At 46.4% G+C, this 12,500-nt stretch overlaps 1 protein-coding gene across 1 annotated transcript in view; it reads right to left on the reverse strand.

The window, feature by feature from the left end:
- The window catches only part of LOC135108051 (hydroxylysine kinase-like), a 62,324-nt gene extending 54,410 nt beyond the window's left edge, over positions 1-7,914 (reverse strand). Inside the window, exon 1 of the mRNA XM_064018641.1 lies at positions 7,771-7,914. The gene's annotated coding sequence lies outside the window, so the exon portion shown is untranslated. The remainder of the gene's footprint in view (positions 1-7,770) is intronic.
- Between the last annotated feature and the right edge of the window lie 4,586 nt (positions 7,915-12,500).

The following is a 12,500-nucleotide window of genomic DNA, read 5'->3' on the forward strand; positions in this document are numbered from 1 at the left end:
TAGGCCTGCAGTCTATAGGCCTACCCCGGCACCCCTACAATAATTAGTGTCACCCCAGCTCCTCTTGTTACAATGGGGGTGAGGGGGCAGGGCAGGGGTGATGAGGAAGGAGGGAGGGGGGAGTGGGTGAGGGGGGAGGGCAGAGGTGATGGATAATGAAAGTTAGTGAAGGCAGAGATGAATGCATGGGATGAGGGAGGGGTGAAGGAGGGATGAGTGGGGAGAGTGAGGGAAGGATGAGGCAGGATTGAGGTGAGGTGAGGGGATAGGGGAAGGAGTGAAGGAGGGATGAGGGAGGGGTGAGAGAATGATGGAGGGGTGAGAGAGGTGTGAGGGAAGGATGAGAGATGGATGAAGTGAGGGAGGGTTGATGAAAGGATTGAAGGATGCAGGTGAAAGGTGTACATGAGAGAAGCAGAGAAAGACGAGAAGGAAGCGGAAGAGGAGGCGAAGGAGGAGGAGAGGAACACGAGAAGAGGACTTATAGAGGACGAGGTCAAGAAAGAAGAGTGCGAAGAAAGACAAATCTCAGGTCACGGCAGCAGGTCAGGTCACGTCAGGTCAAATTGGGTCACGTTCTCAGGTCACGGGGGGCAGGAAGGTCAGCGAGGAAGCTAATGAGTCACGGGCCGCCACCACTGACCGTTAGGACCCCCTCTTCTGGCACCCTGGCATCCTGCTGACCGCCCTGGCATTACACAAACTCCTCTTAAACACCCTGATTCCCTGCTGATCACCCTGGCACCCTGCTGACACTTCCTGGCACAATATAAACTCCTATTTATCACCCTGGCAGCTTGCTGACCATCCTAGCATCCTGCTGAACACCCTGGCACCCTGATGATCACCTTAGCACCCTGCTGATCACCCAAGCACACTGCTGATCACCCTGGCATAATACAAACTCCTATTTAACACCCTGGCATCCTGCTGACAACCCTGGCACACTGCCTATCACCCTGACACCCTGCTGACACTTCCTGGCACAATACGAGTACAAACTCGCATTTTATCACCCTGGTATCTTGCTGACCACCCTGGCACAATGTTGATCACCCTGTTACTCTGCTGATCATCCCGGCACCCTGCAGATCATCCTGATTACCCTAGCAAGTCATGACCATCTACACACCCTACACACTCACACCCTCGGTCTGACACCCTTGGTAAGGCTCCCTGTTACTCTGTTCAGGTCATCCTAACGCTCCTACAGACTCACCCTAATGCTAAACACACCCAGCTGACGATGTGACGTAACAGTAGTCGTAACTCACCCTAACACTGAGGATAACCTGCCAGACTCACCCTAGCATGCAAAAGTCACCCTACAAAATGAATCCTGATCTTAGTATTCACCCTGATCCATACACCTCTCTCTCTCTCTTCTCTCCTCTCTCTCTCTCTCTCTCTCTCTCTGGTACTCACGCAGGGATGGGTAGTATAGGCTGGGGCGGGCGGCAGTGGGCTGGGGCGAGGAGGGCGGGTGTGGGGTGAGGGAGAACGTTAGGCGGTGGGGCGGATGTCGGTGGGGTGTCCTATGGGCGGGAACAGTGGGCGGGCTGGTGGTGGTGGGACGACGGTTTGTGGGTGGTGGGTGGAGAGTTGTGGTGGTGGAGGACTGGAGGCTTGATGGTAGGTGGAAGAGGAGGCTGAGTCTTGGTGGTGTTTGTAGTGGTGGACCGTTCTTCGTGGTAGTGGTGGTGCAGAGGTGATGTGGTGGTAGTGTTAGTGGGGATGGTGGTCTTAACAACACTACATCAGATAAAAGATATTTTCAGAGCCGCAAGACGTAATGGTAGATTGTTCTTGGTAGTGGTAGTAGTAGTAGTAGTGGTAGTAGTAGTAGTAGTAGTAGTAGTAGTAGTAGTAGTAGTAGTAGTAGCAGAAGTAGTAGTAGTAGTAATAATGAAATTCCAGCAAAACAAATCAGCGAGTCTGCAGCGTTACAAAACTAGAACGAAAACCCAACAGCTCTCATTCTTGGCTCATGAGGAATACGAAGGCGAAGAAAACCAAGACCCAAAAACCACTTCGTACCTCGCCCCCCGAAGTCACCACCCACCACCACCGATGCCCTCACCCGCCGCCCTCGCCGCCTCCGCCGCACTGCCACGTCCCAGTCATGAAGCACCCTGACCAGCACCCCGCCACTAGTCAGCCAATCAGCGCCTTTCCCGATAGATAGGTCACAGGAGGTCATATGATTCTCTTGTTTACTAACCATACATTGGATTATCTTTGTCTTTTCTCTTTATCTTCTCTACTATTTGTTCTCTTTCCCCCTCCGTCTCTCTCTCTCTTCCTCTTCTTCATCTTTCCCCTCCTCCTCTTCCTAAGTTGACATTACACGTGTAAGGAAGACTGATGATTACATTGATGAGGGAGACAAGACGAAGGGTTTGCTGTCTCCTCTCCTGACCTTTCCTCCCTTTCTCTTTCCCTCCCTTCTCTTCTCTTCTCTTTCTATTCCTTTCTTTCCTTATATTATATTTTTTTCCTCCTTTTCTTTCAGTTCTACTTCCTATTTCTCCGTCCTTTCACTTTGTTTCATTTCTTTCTATTTTCATTTCGTCTCTCTTTCCTCCTTTAATTAATTTCTTCCTCTAATTCCCTTTCCTTTTCATCTATGGCTCCCTTCCATTCTCCCTTCCCTCCCCCTCTTCACTCTCCTCCTCCCTAACCTCCCCCTCTCCCTTTTCCCTCTTCAAAACAAGCAGCTGTGTGTGTGTGTGTGTGTGTGTGTGTGTGTGTGTGTGTGTGTGTGTGTGTGTGTGTGTGTGTGTGTGTGTGTGTGTTGTTCTCCAGAGGATCATGTTGGACACACACACACACACACACACACACACGGGACCCCACGCACTGAGCAAACACGACGGTTGACATGGGGATATTGGTGTGTGTGTGTGTGTGTGTGTGTGTGTGTGTGTGTGTATGTGTGTGTGTGTGTGTGTGTAGAAAGGGAAAGCAGGAGATACCGAGAGGAATAAAAGGGAAAAATAAAATTCTGATATAGTTTTTAGCTTTTCGTTGAAGATGATGATGATGATGATGATGATGATGATGATGATGATGATGGTAATGAAAAACATATCGAATAATAAAAAAAAACATGCAAATAACTAAATACATGAATAAATAAAAAAAGATGAATATAATAATAAACAAAATAATGATAAACAAATATATACCAAAACAGACAGATAAATGAATATACGAATAAACAAATAAATAAATAAGGAATAGAGACAAAAGGCAAAACGAGGAGGAGGAGGAGGAGGAGGAGAAAGAGAAAGAGGACGAGAATAGAGATAATAGTGAACCGCATTAAACATAAATAAACAAACAAGATGATTACTAAACAAATAAACAAATAAATAGAGAGATAAGACTACACAGAGAACAAAAGGAGGAGGAGGAAGAAGAAGAAGAAGGGGAGGAGCAGGAGGAGGAGGAGGAGGAGGAGGAGGAGGAGGAGGAGGAGGAGGAGGAGGAGGAGGAGGAGGAGGAGAAGGAAGAGGAGGAGGAGGAAAAAGCGTGATTGTAAACCACATGAAATAAATTTAAATAAATGAAGAAATAAAAGTAAAAGCCAAAGAAAAAAAATAGGGAAAAGGAGGAGGAGGAGGAGGAGGAGGAGGAGAATAAAAATAATTGTAAACCATATAACATAAACTTAAATAAATGGAGAAACAAACGTAGAAAGGCAAAAAAAAATGAAGAAAAGGAGGAGGAGGAGGAGGAGGAGGAGGAGGAGGCGGCAAGGAAGCACGCCCGTCAGGTTAGGTCACCCACTGACCCTCGACGCCGGAAGTGACCCCTCTCCCCCTCCCCTCACCCTCTCTCTCTCCCTTTCTCCCTACCCAACCGTACTCTGTCCCCCATCATTCTAAATAACCTTTTTTTTATTCTCCCTTACTCTCCCTCGCATCCTGGAGAGAGAGAGAGAGAGAGAGAGAGAGAGAGAGAGAGAGAGAGAGAGAGAGAGAGAGAGAGAGAGAGAGAGAGAGAGAGAGAGAGAGACTTCCGGCACTAAGCAAGGACAGAGAAGGAAGAGGAGGAGGACGAAGAAGAAGAAAAAGAAGAAGAAGAAGAAGAAGAAGAAGAAGAAGAAGAAGAAGAAGAAGAAGAAGAAGAAGAAGAAGAAGAAGAAGAAGATCCTTTTCGGCTTTGATCTGTTCCACTTTACAACAGAGAGAGAGAGTAAATAAAGTGTGTGTGTGTGTGTGTGTGTGTGTGTGTGTGTGAGTGTGTGTTTGTACCTCCCAGGGTGCGATAAACATTCAAACAAGGACTCTTAGTGAGACAGCCATTAACACACTCAAATTAGAGGAGGAGGAGGAGGAGGAGGAGGAGGAGGAGGAGGAGGAGATTGCGAGAGAAAGAAAGGGAAATGGAGATGATAATGAAAGAAGGAGGGAAAGTGAGGGTAGACAGATAGAGGGAGAGAGAAAGAGAGGGAGAAGGAAACGAAGGAGATAAAGGAGAGTGAATGTAAATAAACTTAAGAGATGGAAGAGAAGGATGATAAAAGGAGAGAGAGAGAGAGAGAGAGAGAGAGAGAGAGAGAGAGAGAGAGAGAGAGAGGAGAGAGAGAGAGAGAGAGAGGAGAGAGAGGAGAGAGAGAAGAGGAGAGAGAGAGAGAGACGTGAAATGGAAATACAGAAAAAGGAGGATAAGCAGACAAAGGACTAGGAAGGAAGAGCAAGGAAGGACAGGAGAGGAGGAGGAGGAAGAGGGAGGAGGAGGAGGAGGAGGAGGAGGAGGAGGAGGAGGAGGAGGAGGAGGAGGAGGAGGAGGAGGAGGAGGACGAACGCGGTATAACTGTCTTTGATGTCTGTTGTAACTCCGAAGTATCAACAGTTCTTCCTCCTCTTCTTCCTTCTCATCCTCCTCCTCCTCCTCCTCCTCCTCCTCCTCCTCTTCATCTTCCTCTTCCTCTTCATCCTCCTCCTCCTCCTCCTGTAGACAGAAGGAAAAGAAATATATGCAATGTTAACGACGACGTGTGTGTGTGTGTGTGTGTGTGTGTGTGTGTGTGTGTGTGTGTGTGTGTGTGTGTGTGTGTGTGTGTGTGTGTGTGTGAATTATACTTAAAAATAATTAAATACTTGTTATTGTATTCTCTTCTTTTCGTTTTTCTCTATCACACCTTCATCCCTTCTTCACTACCCTTCCTTCTATTTCCTCTTCCCTTTTCTCTACCTCCACTTTCCTCCCCTTCGGTTTCTTCTGTTAGTCTCATCCCTCACTTCTTCCTAACTTCTCCCTTCTCTATCTCTCCCCCGCGCACGCTTTTCACTCTTCTTTCCCATCAGCGCCATAATATCTTGTTTTCGCTAATACTGCGGGTTAAAACCTTCACTTTCAGGCCACAAACCTGTCGGAATAAACCACTTAATGAAGGTGCGCTGCTACGGGGCGGTTCTGGGGTTGAGGGCGGGGATGTGGAGCGTGGAGGGATGCAAAACAGTAAGTCGGAAGAGAGAGAGAGAGAGAGAGAAGAGAGAGAGGAGAGAGAGAGAGAGAGAGAGAGAGAGAGAGAGAGAGAGAGAGAGAGAGAGAGAGGTTTCAACACACTTTTCCTCCAATTTTGGATGATCCTTTTGATCATTCATTTGCGACTGGCAGTGAAGTGGGCCTTTTTTTCGTTTTTTTTTTTTTTTTTTTTTATGTTGTCCAGACCAGTGTCCCTCTTACATAAACAACTGCAGTGTCAGAGAATACGTGGAGTAGTTTAAAAGAGGGAGGAACGAGTCTAAAAACGGAGGCGGGGACTATAATAAAAATAAATGAATATATAAACGAACAATAACGAAGTGCTTAAGAATACAGAGAAGACAGAAAAAGATCGAATATCACAGAATGTCTAGAATAGTTTAAAAGGGGAGGAGCGAGGCTAAAAAAAAGGGGGGGGCGGGGACTAAGTGAACGTAGCAGAGGGGCGGGGCTGACTGCAACAGGTGACACGAGCTCGCTAATGAAGGCGGACAGCAGGAGCCGCCGCGCCGCCGCGACTCTCCGTCCTCCCGCCGCCGCTAAACTAATTATGGGAGGGTAAAAAGAGAGTCAATTTGTCACGGCGAGGAAACCTTCTTTGAAACGGTGCATCTAAAACGGCCCCAGGAAGAGCTGACAACCTGCAGGAGGAGGAGGAGGAGGAGAAGGAGGAGGAAGAGGTGGTGGAGGAGGAAGAGGAGGAGGAGGTATAAATGATTCTGTGCTAAATTGTCGTGTGCAGCGGTCCGTAACTTCTGCCCGACACTAACTTACTCTCTCCCTCTCTCTCTCTCTCTCTCTCTCTCTCTCTCTCTCTTCTCTCTCTCTCCTCTCTCTCTCTCTCTCTCTCTCTCTCTCTCTCTCTCTATCTATCTATCTATCTATCTATCTATCTATCTATCTCTCTCTCTTCCCTCCTTCCTCAGCATCTCTGTTACCGACTTTACAACACACACACACACACACACACACACACACACACACATGTTGAAATGCGCAAATTGTTTTATGCTTAGATTTGATATGACGTTCAGGACTTTCATGACACCCACGAGGAGGAGAAAGAGGAAGAAGAGGAGGAGGAGACAGGAGAATCCACACAATAATGATATATAAATGAAAAGAAACATCAACACCACTATTATAATTTTGAACCATCACCACCACCACTACCACCATTACCGCTATCAACACCATCAACATTACTACCACCATCACCACTAACTGCTATCCTCACCCCCACTACAAGCACTACATTACCTACTGTCCCTACCACCACCACCACCATCACCACCACCACCACCACCACTCTATCATCGTTCCTTAACTCTCTCCACCACTCAGTGCAAGGGTAACTAAGTGCTAGGCAGTTAATCCTCCTCCTCCTCCTCCTCCTCCTTCTCGACACATCTCCACTTCTTGTCATTGGGAGGGAGACAGACGCCCGCCATAGAACACCACCAGTTGCCAAATCGTTCCCTTGCAAATTCTCCACTCTCAGAAATGCGGGATTCGAGACCTGCTCCGGGGCTCCCACCTATGTAGCCCCCTTGATTTCCTCATGGTAGTCAATGCTTGTGAAGAAATGCGGATTGGAAAGAGAAGGAAAGAGATGAGGGAAAAGAGAGGTGGGGGAACACACACACACACACACACACACACACACACACACACACATACACACACACACACACACACACAGAGGCAAATTTCTGAGACAGCTGCAGAGACAGAACCATTAACACACTTTAAACAACAAAATAAAATATTGCCAGAGAGAGAGAGAGAGAGAGAGAGAGAGAGAGAGAGAGAGAGAGAGAGAGAGAGAGAGAGAGAATATTATAAAATCACGCGTCTTGAATGAAGTATATGCGTCTTACTTTTTTCCTTCTCCTCCTCCGCCTCCTCCTCCTCCTCCGCCTCCTCCTCCTCCTCCGCCTCCTCCTCTTCCTCCTCCCCCTCCTCCTCATATATGATGCGTCACAGTTGTCGCCCTCACCTGTACTCACCCCTAACAACACCTTTACCACATCACACCCCACCACCTCCTCACACCCCCCTCATCTTCACTCATCTCCACCCTCTTCCTCCACCTTTTCCTCCTCCATCTCATCTCCCTATGACCACTCTTTCTTTCATTATTAGTATCTTCTATATTTATCTCTCTCTCTCTCTCTCTCTCCTCTCTCTCTCTCTCTCTCTCTCTCTCTCTCTCTTCCTCTCTCTCTCTCTCTCTCTCTCTCTCTCTGATTACCCACAGCATTCAATCATTACCTTTATAAAGACGTTCTCCTTGTCCTAGGGTGGTGTGCTAGTACATGTAGTAATGTCCAAATTCAGAGATAGCAGCAAACAATATAAAATATCTCCCTGTATAATAACAAGAATGCCAAGTACAGAGTATGACGTTATGCCCCAGAGGCCAGCTGCTGACTGAGAGGCGTGCGTGACAGCCTAAAGAGTTACCAAAAACAAAAGAGGAAAGAGAGTCGTCTTACAAACAAATTAAATATATGAATGATAAATAAATCACATTTGTTTTACCGGGCTAATACTTGATCGGGTTAAATTCATCAACTATGACAAACCATCTGGTGAGACGACCTGATGAATTTTTATCCTTGAAGAGGTGAAGCAAGGCAGCATGATCAGTATAAACAGTCAATTGGTAGACATAGATGATGTCATGAAAATGACGTAACGCACATATCAGTGCCAGAGTCTCTAGATGAGTAACTAAGTAGCGAAACTCAGTACCATTCACGGCACTCTGGCATACGCAATGACCTGAGGACAAGAACTCTCATCCTGCTGCATTAGAACATATCCTATACCTAAAACACTTGCATCGGTAAAGAGTGTAAAAGGCGGACTGTAATATGGAAAGACAAGGGGTTGGAGCATGAGTGAGTGCATGTTTGAGTCGGTCAAAGCTAGTCTGCTGGGCGTCGTGCCATACGAAAGAGACATCCTTTTTGAGATGACGCGTGAGAGGCGACGCAATGGATGCAAAGTCTGTGATGAATGCACGGTAATAACCCGCAAGACAGAGGAAAGAACGCAAGTGGTTTACTGACTTCGGGATAGGAAAATCTTGAACTGCTCGAACTTTAGCATCAGTAGTGTGAATGTCATGCTTGTCAACTACATGACCTAGAAACTCAATGTGTGAGCGAAGGAATTTACACTTAGGCAGGTTAGGTTTAAGACCTGCTTCTTGGAATTTTGGTAAAACAAGTTCTAGTTTGTCAAAGTGAGACTCAAGATCACGAGACACCAAGATCAAATCACCAAAGTATATAAACAAACCATAGTCAATAAGACCTTGAAAAAGATTACTAACAAGTCGCTGGCAAGTCAGGGGCGAGTTACATAAACATATTGGGCCACGGAGCCACTCATAATGACCAGATGGTGTAGAAAAGGCAGTAATCTCACGACTGCTAGAATCCAAAAGGAATTTGCCAAAAACCTGACTTGAGGTCAAGAGTAGTGAATACAGTGTTAATACAGAACCATTAATGGAAGCAGCTACTTGAGGAAGCCAATCTTCCCATGACTCATGAAGTTTACCTGCAACTTGCCGAAGGATCTTCAAAATTTTTCTACTAGTCCGTCCTACAAGTCCGTTAGAAGCTGGATAAAAACACTGAGAAATTTTGTACTGCTGGGATTTGGTATTAAGAACCTCATTCTTAAACTCTGACCCATTATCAGAAAGCAAAACTGAAGATGAAGCGAATGGAGAAAGCAGGCAGGACACGTTGGTCAGGAGGCCTTGAATAGCGTCGACACCATCCCACCGCTGCCATCATTTTTATGTACAAAATGATAAGTGATGAGCTGCCATGGAGTCGCACGTCCAACTCCGAGGCTTGCTGGACACGGACTACTGATGATGGTGTGGTTGCTGGGCCTGCCGGCTTAGGTTAGGCTGGCACTCGTGAGATGAAGGGAGGTCATGTGGCCAGAAAGGTAAAAGGGCTCGTGAGGTCCTGGAAGTCCACCTTGCCGTGGGGCAGGCCGGAGCACCGCGGAGACAAAACGGGGTGAAGGTTGACCTCACTCCACATGGTGATAGGAGGGTGGCTAGAGGCTGGGTGAGGTCGGGAACAAAGGAGAGTTTGGCTGGGGCCGTCAAGTCCCAAGAGGAAAGGCGTCATGCAATTTGGGTGGCAAGGGCGTGGGCGTGTGTCCTCACACCAGCACATCCTTTTCTTTTCCTCCTCCACATCTAGCCTCCTCCACTCTTTTTCCTGATGATTCACCTCCTCCTCCTTCACCTCCTCCTTCTCCTTCTTCTCCTCCTTCTCCTCCTCCTGCTCCTCCTCCTCCTCCCCTTCCCGGAGCACGAGGAGGCACAGACAGAGAGTTATTGTGGCTCTGTTTGGTGATCCATTTCTTTTGTGGCGGTGACAATACGTCCTCTAGTTGACGCCATGCGCGCGCGCGCGCATGAGAGAGAGAGAGAGAGAGAGAGAGAGAGAGGGAGAGAGAGAGAGAGAGGAGAGGGAGAGAGAGAGAGAGAGAGAGAGAGAGTAAATTATGACTGGTGTGGAGGTAATATAGACCATCACTCGTCTTCCTCCTCTTCTCCCTCCCCTTTCTCCCCCTTCTCTCCTCCTCCTCCTCCTACTCCTTCCCCGGGCACTGATAAATGGCCGAGGGGGAACAACAAAGTGTCCCCTCTTGTGAATGGCCCCCTGCCTGACTCAGAAGAGGAGGAGGAGGAGGGGAAGGAAGAAACGAAGAGAAGAGTAATAATAATAATAAATAATAATAATAATAATAATAATAATAATAATAATAATAATAATAATAACAATTACTATTACTACTACTACTACTACTACTACCTACTACTATTACTGCTGCTGCTGCTTTTGCTGCTACTACTACTACTGCTACTACTACTACTACTACTACTACTACAAATAATAATAATAATAATAATAATAATAATAATAATAATAATAATAATAATAATAATTACGATAATAATGTAAAGTGCAAATCAAGATGAAAATGGTGAAGTGAAATTCTTCCTGGCGTTTCTCAATTAATTATAATGTAGACCTTCACTAACTACGATAAATTAAAACTCACAATTACTACCACTATTATTTTCTACTACAATTTACTGCAGCGTATCACCACTTGTATCCATCTAATATATTCACGTTTTCTTTTCCATTCTTTTCTCAGCTCTTGACTTTAACTGATGAAATTTACAGTCAATATGCGAAAAGGAAAGAAAAAAAGATACTAAGATTTCAAATAGTTTCGTCAGTCGTGAATGAGTGAGTGAGGAGGAGGAGGAGGAAGAGGAATAGGACGAGAAGAACAAAGAGAAGTAGTAAAGAGAAGAATAAAAATAAGAAGGCTGAGAACGAGGACGAGAACGAGAAAAAGAAAAAGAAAGAGAAAAGAGAATGAATAAAAGAAGAAAAGTAAAAGAAGAAGAAGATAAACTTGGCATTATTTCAAACAGGGAATGGACGAGAGCATGAAGCCATTAGATTCGGGAGTTTGCTTTCACGTGTGTGTGTGTGTGTGTGTGTGTGTGTGTGTGTGTATGTGTGTGTGTGTGTGTCAGGCGGTGCATGGAGAGACTGCTGATGCTATCTTAACGAGGCACGGACGTATGAGATGTGAGGGAGAGGTAAAGAGAGAGAGAGAGAGAGAGAGAGAGACAGCGAGAGAGAGAGAGACAGCGAGAGAGAGAGAGAGAGAGAGAGAGAGAGAGAGAGAGAGAGAGAAGAGAGAGGAGAGAGAGAGAGAGAGAGAGAGAGAGAGTGTGTGCGTGTGTATAGGAGAGGAAGTGAGAGGGAGAGGTAAGAGAGAGGGAGAGGAAATGAGGATAAGGAAGAGGTGAGATGAGAGGAATAAAGGGGAGAAAAAATTGACCGTGAAAAGCAGTGGATGAGAAAAAGGGAGGAAAGGAGAGGAGGTGAGAGTAAGAAAGAGGTGAGAGGATTGGAAGGTGATGATGAGAAAGAAAATAAGGAAATGAATAAGAAATAAAAAAAATGGGGATAAGGATGAAAAGAGGAAAGGAAGGAGAAAATACAGAGAGAGAAGGAGGAAGGAAGGTTTTGGGGGAGGACATAAGGCTTAGGATGAGAGAAAAAAGAGTGGAGAAGGAGAATGCAGAAGAGAAAATAAAAATGCAGAATGAAACACACACACACACACACACACACACACACAGAGAGAGAGAGAGAGAGAGAGAGAGAGAGAGAGAAGAGAGAGAGAGAGAGAGAGAGAGAGAGAGAGAGAGAGAGAGAGAGAGAGAGAGAGAGAGACATAAAAAAGAACAAAAACTACTTGCTAGTGGGAATCGGTTAGTGTCACTTTTGATGAGGGAGGGAGTGTGCGCCCACCCACCAGGACACACACATATACATACACACACACACACACACACACACACACACGTGAATGAGCTCGGCAACGTGGAGAGAGCGTGGCTGGCTAAGTAGAGATCCTTGGTTTGACCCATCAGTGTAATTGCATCTGATATCAGCCAGCCAGCCAGCTACTCAGCCAGTCAGTTAGTTATTCAGTCAGCCATTCAGCCATCCAGTCAGTCAGTTAGCCATTCATTCAATCAGAAAGTAAAGCATCCATTTAGCCACTCAGTAAGCCAGTCAGTCAGACACTCAGCCAGTCATTCAACGATAGAGTAAGTCAGTAAGCCAGCCAGTCAACCACTCAAAGTCAGTCAGTCATCCAGGCACTCACTCACTCAGCCAGCCAGTTCGCCAGCCACTCACCCAACCAGTCACTCACACACCCACTCACCCAACTACCCACTAACCCAACCAACCACCCACTCACTCAGCCAACCACTCAAACAGCCAGCCAACCAACAAGTAAGCAAGCCAGCCAGGGAGCCAGGCAGCCAATCACCCAAGCAAACAACCACGCAGACAGACAAAGACTGACACAAATTGGGGCTGGTGAAAAATGCTGGTGTGAAAGCAGGTGGTGATGAGCCAAAT

The sequence above is a fragment of the Scylla paramamosain genome, chromosome 16 (assembly GCF_035594125.1).
Source record: "Scylla paramamosain isolate STU-SP2022 chromosome 16, ASM3559412v1, whole genome shotgun sequence".
Taxonomy (NCBI): domain Eukaryota; kingdom Metazoa; phylum Arthropoda; class Malacostraca; order Decapoda; family Portunidae; genus Scylla; species Scylla paramamosain.